General features: G+C 40.5%; 1 protein-coding gene across 2 annotated transcripts in view; it reads left to right on the forward strand.

Moving 5' to 3' along the window:
- Positions 1 to 6,324, forward strand: part of RBKS (ribokinase) — a 237,104-nt gene that overhangs the window by 134,652 nt on the left and 96,128 nt on the right. The window lies entirely within an intron of this gene.

Here is a 6,324-nt window from a genome sequence, read left to right on the forward strand (position 1 = left end):
GAATCAGAACTGACTCTAACTACAGCAGCAGCAAACGCTTAACCATTTGTTCCTCCCAGGGACTTTAAGTAGTATTTAGAGGTTATTCTTTTAGCCCTGATAGCATAGTGGATTGCAAGTTGGACTGTCAACCTCAAAGTTCAAATCTACCAGCCGCTCTGTGAGAGAAAGATGAGGCTTTCTACTCCCATAAAGATACACAGCCTCAGACACCCTATCAGGGTCACTAGGAGTTGGAACCGACTTACCAACACAATTACCACCCATTGTTCTTTCAGTCAGCAAAGGATAACAGAGTTTACATTCACTGCCTGCTTACTGTTATCTCTTTTAAATTTAATCTTTACAATTGTATGAAGTATTATTATACTATCCTCATTTTATAGATGAAACTTACTCAGGATCATACCTCTTATAACAGAGCTCATGGTTCAAAACCAGGCCGGGACTCCACACAGACATTTCTTGTTTAAGTCACTGATTCAGGAAAATCACTTGTGGACAAGTCATGGCTACAGACTAGAAGAGAAAAGGGGGGCGGGGGGAGACAAGAAAAGAGATTCACAGTTTCCTTGGAATCCGGGAAATACTGATGCCTGTAGGGAGTTCAGAGGAGCTGACTAGAAAAGCAAGCAAAGTTTAGGGACAAGAAGTAAGGTGAGGAAGAAAGAAAATGTTAGTGTTTTTACCAGAAAGTAATACATATTTATAAAGTATGTTTGAAGTATGTTTGAGTTTGTTTCTTATGATTCAGAGAATCTGATAAATGATACAAATATACTTTGGGGGGTGGAGGTGGGGGTTTAATATATAACATCCCTACTGCCTTTCAAAAAGTGAAGTGCTTTTATGTGAGGGATTTAATCATTTGTGCTTGGTAGCAATGGTCTTATCATTTATAATCATTTCTGAAACTATTATTTTTCTGTTTTATTAAGAATGACAGCAACTCGGATTTGAAAAGTTACTTTTCACTTCTGAAATCAATCATCCCCTAGATTAAAACTGTGTCAGGTCCTGAACTAAACAAGAAAAATGGACTCTTCTCTTGCTAAGAATGAAGACTCCTCATGAGGATATTGGACCTACGTTAATTCACAGAGCAGCTCAGCCTGTGACTTCAGTACAGTCACAAGTCCTTTTGGTTGTAAGCCATCAGAAGGACAATTCAAACAAGCTTATTCAGAAATAGTTATCTAACTGATACATATAACTGAAGGTCCAAAGGTACAAGAGAATGCAGCTAGACCATTATCACCTGCTCTCTCGCTCTACTTACCTTGTTGTGATTTTGCTCTCAGGCAGGCCCTCTCCAGATGGTGGTCCTTGGTAGGTCCCTCCCCATTATGTCCCCATACTGTGTCCAACATCCTTAGTGTCCAACAAAAATCAAAGAACTGTTATTGGAAGATGAGAAAATGCATGCTGGGCAGACCCAAATAGTCATGTGGAAACAAACTGAAGAGACCTTACCTGTAAAATGTGTTGTTGTTAGGTACCATTGAGTCGATTCCGAATCTTAGAGACACCCTGTCTAGGATTTCCAAGGCTGTAAATCTCTATAGGAGCAGAAAACCTCACCTTTTTCTCAAGGAGCTGATGGCGGATTTGAACTGCCCACCTTGTTGTTAGCAGTTCAGTGCTTGTCCTATCTACAGAGCCACCATCATCCTAAATTGGCTCCATGTCTTATTAGCACTCCTTCACATTCCATAACTACTCACTTTGACTCTTACAGTTCTCAAGACACTACATTTCTGACAAATCCATTCTCTGAGACCCTAGGAAGAATGTGTGTGTGTGCGTGTGTGTGTTTTGGGAGTTTGCTGAGGTGGGGGACAGGAAGGTAAGAATGGTAAGGTCATGGAGAGATCATCTTTTGGCCTCGCAACTCCACTGTGAAGTACAGATATTGATACTAACAACCAGGAACTTTGTGGCCACATACAGAGGGGAACCCTGAGTTTCCTCCACCAGTGCCTTACTCCCATGCCCCTCCCCTCCTCCAGGAAGTAACAATGCCCCTAACCTGCTATTGCTTCACACTGAGTACCCTCTTTCACTACTCCCTCCACTTGCTCCTCCCACTGGGTCCAGCCTTGCTTACCAAGCAGGGCCCAAGTAAGGCCTTTTTCCACAACAGTACTGATGCCAGAGTCTGTGGGTATGTGGCTGATTACATGCTATCCAATGAGAAGACAGGTGAAACACTCATGGACCCATACGCCAGCGGGTTGGTGAATAATACCTACCAATTATTCATCTGTGGTAGTGCAATGGTTAAGTGCTAGGTGCTAACTGAAAGGTCAGCAGTTCTAACCCACTCAGCAGCTCTGCAGGAGGAAGACCTGGAGATCTGCTTCCATAGATGTTGTTGTTGGTAAGTGCCATCGAAGTGATTCCAACCCATATCAACATTGTATAGGATTTCCGAGGCACAGCTGGTGAGCTTGAACCTCCAAACTTGCAGTTCAAACAGGTTTGCAGTCTAGCACATCAACTCACAGTGCCACACCAGGACTCTTTCCATAAGGATTACAGTCTAGGAAACCACCTACCTATATGACAGAGGACAGTTCTTGGTCGTGTGGGGTCACTGAGTCAGAAATCAACTTGATGGTGGTAGGTACTGTAAGAACAGTTCAGATAAAACACAGTAAGCTCAAAATAAGGGAACATATTACTTAATGTTTGGGGGCAAGAGATGGAGAGTATCAGAGACGATCAGTGCTGGCAAGGATGAAAGATAGTCAATTTTTGGGGTTTTTTTCCTGACAGGATAGTAAAAATACAGTTTTTATATACTATGTACATACAGTCTCTGTTATAACTACTTAGTTTTATTTACCATTGTAGCAGAGAAGCTGTGACAGATAATACATAAACAAATATGCATGACTAGATGAACTGCAAGGTCGGCAGTTCAAGCTCACCAGCTGCTCCTTAGAAACCCTATATGGGTCGTATGCATCGGAACTGACTCGACAGCACTTAACAACAACAACATAGTCTAATAAGACATAATTTACAAAAAAAGGTAATAGGCCATCTTTGGCCCACAGGCCAGTTTTACCAACCCCTACACTAAGTGGTCAAGTCTCTACTTTGAATGGTAGGTTGTATCTCAGCTTCCTTTTAAGTCCAAGATTCTTGTCGTTCTGTGTCTTACCAACACCAATTTAAGTGGATCTTGAACAAAACTGATTAGTTGTCATTGTCATTAGCCAAGGGTTTGGGTAACAAATAGTAGCTATTTTCTCATACTCTAAGTGATTCGCTAAGGACCTCTGATAGTGTATTGGTTACGAGTTGGGCTACTAATCTCAAGATCAACAATTTGAAACTAGTTACTAGCGGTTCTTTGAGAGAAAGATGAGGCTTTCTGCTCCTGTGAAGATTTACAGCCTCATAAAACCTATACAAGGTCACTATGAGCCGGAATCCACTCCACGGCACAAAACCACCACAACTGATTCTCTAAAAGGAAACAAATATAAGACCTTTACCAAAGCAAAGCACTGGAAAACTTCTAAACTCCAAAGATACATTATCTGCAGACCTTCTGAAATAAGGATCACATACAGAACACCAGGAATCAAAATGACATCAGACTTCAACAGCAATACTGTTGAGAATGGAAAGACCTTGGTATAGAGGAGGGCAGTTCCACCTTCAAAAAGATCTAGTTAACATACCTTTTTCTGTTCTGTTCACCAGCATTATATATGAAACATACATAGTGCTTTATATTGTATGTCACACCTGGTATGGTAGTATAGGATAAGCGCTGGACTGCTAAACAAAAGTTTAGTGGTTCAAACTCACCAGCCTCTCTTCAGAAACCCTATATACAGAGTCACTGTGCCATTGGAACCAACTTAATGGTACTTAACAATAATAACATTGTATCTGAAATGAACATGTTGATGGTTATTATGTGCCATCAAGTCAGTTCCGATTCATAGCAGCCTAACACACAACAGAGCAAAACACAGCCCGATCCTGTGCTTTCCTCACAGTTATTATGTTTGAGCCTTTTGCTGCTACCACTGTGTTAATCCATCTCCTTGAGAGTCCTCCTCGTTTTCACTTACCCTCTGCTTTGCCAAGCATGATGTCCTTATACAGGGATTGTTCTTTCCTGACATGCCCAACGTACAAGATATGAAGTCTTACCCTCCTTGCTTCTAAGGCTACATTTCTTCCAAGACAGATTTGTTTTCTCTTCTGATAAATCCATGGTATTTTCAACATTCTTTGCTAATACCTTAGTTCAAATGCATCATTTCTTCTTCAGTCTTCCTTATTCATCGTCCACCTTTCACATGTTTATAAAGCCATTTGAAATTATCACCATTTGGGTCAGGTGCCCCTTAGTCCTCAAAGTGACATTTTTTTCTCTTTAATACTCTAAAGAAGTCTCTTTACAGCAAATTTGTAAAATGTATCATATCATTTGATTTCTTGATGCTGCTTCTTTGAACGTTGATTATTGAACAAAGTAAAATTAAGTTTTTTACTTCAGTCTTTTCTTCATTTATCATGACATATTTATTGGTCCAGTTGTGAGGTTTTTGTTTTGTTTTTACTTCTTTACATTGAAGCACATTCCATACTGAAGGCTTTGGTCTTTGGCCTTCATCAGTTAAGTATCTTAAGTCCTCTTCACTTCCAGCAAGCAAGGTTGTATCATCTGCATATTGCAGGTTGTTAATGAGTCTTCTTCCAATTCAAGTGCCTTCTTCATATAATACAATTTCTTCTGTAATTTTCTCAGTATACATATTGATATATATTAGGTAAGTTGTGAAAGGATACAACTCTGACACACCTTTCTTGATATTAATCCATTAAGACATTCAGCACCCCCTTGTTCTACTTGATCTACTGGTACATAGACCTCTTGGTCTATGTTCAGGTTCCTCATGAGCACAATTAATGTTCTAAAACTACCATTTTTCACAATGTTATCCATAGCTTGCCATGATCCACACATTCAAATGCCTTTGCATAATCAATGAAGTACAAGTAAACATTTTCCTGGTATTCTCTGCTTTTAGCCAAGATCCATCTGATACTATGATGTCAGCAGAGGCCACATGGAGAGCAGTAATTAGGCATTCAGGTGGTATCAACAGAGCACTTGTGGGAGACTAAACACCCCACCTTCACTCAGGTATCAGTGGAGCCCATGTGGGGAACGTGGACTTCTACACATCACCTGATAGTACTGAGGTGGCCATCTTCCTTTCCCCGGTCTAAGCAGTGTCAGGAATACAGCAAAAAACTTGCTGATTTAAATAAGATGCAGAGTTTCACAGCATAACACCTAAAATTAATGTATTCAGTTGAAAACCATTTGTCATGCAAAGAACCAGGGCAATCTCAGTTTGGATGAGAAAATACAGTCAACATATGTCAATACTGACATGACATATGATAGAAATGTCTGACAAGGATTTAAAGTAGCCATCATAAAAAATACTTCAAAAAGAGATTATGAGCATAATGAAAAATCGAAGTATTCGCAAATGTTCTATTGAGATACTCATTGACTGTGAGATGAGAGAGAGAGAAAAGGCGTGGCTGGTATAAAGATTAGGGAACTGTGTGAACTCCCAAGTCCACAGGCACTGACCTAACCTCTGGGGGCTAGAGCTGAGAGTGAAGCAACTTACTGGTCTGAAGTGCAGGAGGCATGTGCGAACTCCCAAACTTGCAGCTAGTACCCATTTGACCTAGCTTGGATGACTAGCTGACCAGAACTTGACCAGATGACGTTAAAGATGCTTGGTGCAGTGAGAAAGTGTAAACTGGTATAATTTCATGAAGTGGACCTTTGCTTATAGATGCAGTTGCGCTAAACTCCAACCAGAATGGAAGCATTTTTCATATCAAGGAACGAGCTTGTTTCTTCAGTGATAACTAATGTCTGCATTGCCCATCCCTATCAGAAATGGGAGGCTATAAAGGCACAAAGTGGCTGACATACTAGCTTTCATGAGTGTGCTTAGTTTCAAAATGTGGTGGGTAGGGTAGAATCCCCACTTAATAGTTATCCCTCTTCTCCAGATAAAACTGGTAAAGGGATGGAGAATTATACTGATAGGATTTTGATGATTCTATTGTGAGTAATTGTTAGCAGGATTGATTGTCATTGTCACAACTTTAATTGGGAGAGTAGTTAATCTTTCATTTCAGGAACAGACAATCCCAGGACCATGAAGAAGGAATAGCATCAGTGGAGCATGAGAGCCTACTTTGAAAAGTGGAGGCAGAGGTGATGGCATGGAGAGATAGAGCTCTAGGCCCATGGACTGAGTA

The sequence above is a fragment of the Chrysochloris asiatica genome, unplaced genomic scaffold (assembly GCF_000296735.1).
Source record: "Chrysochloris asiatica unplaced genomic scaffold, ChrAsi1.0 scaffold00016, whole genome shotgun sequence".
Lineage (NCBI taxonomy): Eukaryota > Metazoa > Chordata > Mammalia > Afrosoricida > Chrysochloridae > Chrysochloris > Chrysochloris asiatica.